Here is a 1,016-nt window from a genome sequence, read left to right on the forward strand (position 1 = left end):
AAATCAGGCTGCAGGAGCGATCCGAGCCGCGGAGCTGCAGAGCCCAGGCGGTCCCGAGCTTGCTGGAGTGGCTGAGTCACCCTGGCAGTGCCCGCAGTGAGCCCCGATGCCCCCAGCCCCAGGTGGGCAGGGCAGCATTCACACCCGAAACCCTCGGGGCAGGCGTCAGGATGGGGTTGTTGAGGATGTCAGAAGTGCCCCTGCCCGAATTAAGGTGCAAATGTCACTGTCACATAGGCCAGTGATAATGGTATAGGGTTTATTTGACTGTGAATATCAAATTCACTGGAGAGAGGGGGGGAAAGAAAGAAATAGGAAATAGGTGGGGGGGTGTTGGGGAAGATGAAACAGGAAAGCCTTATAAATATGATTGCCTGGCAAAAGATTTTGAGAATATAGAAACTATAGGCGAGATTGAAATGAAAGCAAGGTTTGAGATACCTCGGTTACTGAACAACTGGAAAACAATGGTGTGGCTGGCTGAAGGTAATCCCCTTTTGATGAAACAACACCCTCTGCTTGCAGACAGCTCCAAGGGCCAGAGCAGACCCTACAGCTTGGCAGAAGGGGCCCAAAGAGGAGTTTCTAAGGTTTAAAATGTATGGTAATGTAATGATTCTTATAGGCTGCATGTAAATGCTACAGGAACCTCATTTTCTTTCCCCTTTTAATCTCTTACACTTTTGCTCTCTCATCCTCTCTCCCCCTCTCTTCTCTCAGGCCTGCTTTGAGCTGTCCCTGGCAGCTCCCAGCAGGGCCCTGCACCCAGGCCCTTTGCAATAAACCCCAAATCCCAGCAGGGCCCTGCACCCAGGCCCTTTGCAATGAACCCCAAGTTCCTGACCTAGCTTCAGAGATCCCTCATCTCCATCCATCCTGACCGTGCTACCCCTGATGCTCCTACAGAGTGGGACAGACTCCTACAGGGGGGACAGAAAGAGGGACAGAATAAGTAAAATATCAGCACTCCATGTATCTCAGTGATGTTCTGCTGATTCTCTCCTGCTAGTCTTCTT

This window comes from Zonotrichia leucophrys, chromosome 9 (assembly GCF_028769735.1).
Source record: "Zonotrichia leucophrys gambelii isolate GWCS_2022_RI chromosome 9, RI_Zleu_2.0, whole genome shotgun sequence".
Lineage (NCBI taxonomy): Eukaryota > Metazoa > Chordata > Aves > Passeriformes > Passerellidae > Zonotrichia > Zonotrichia leucophrys.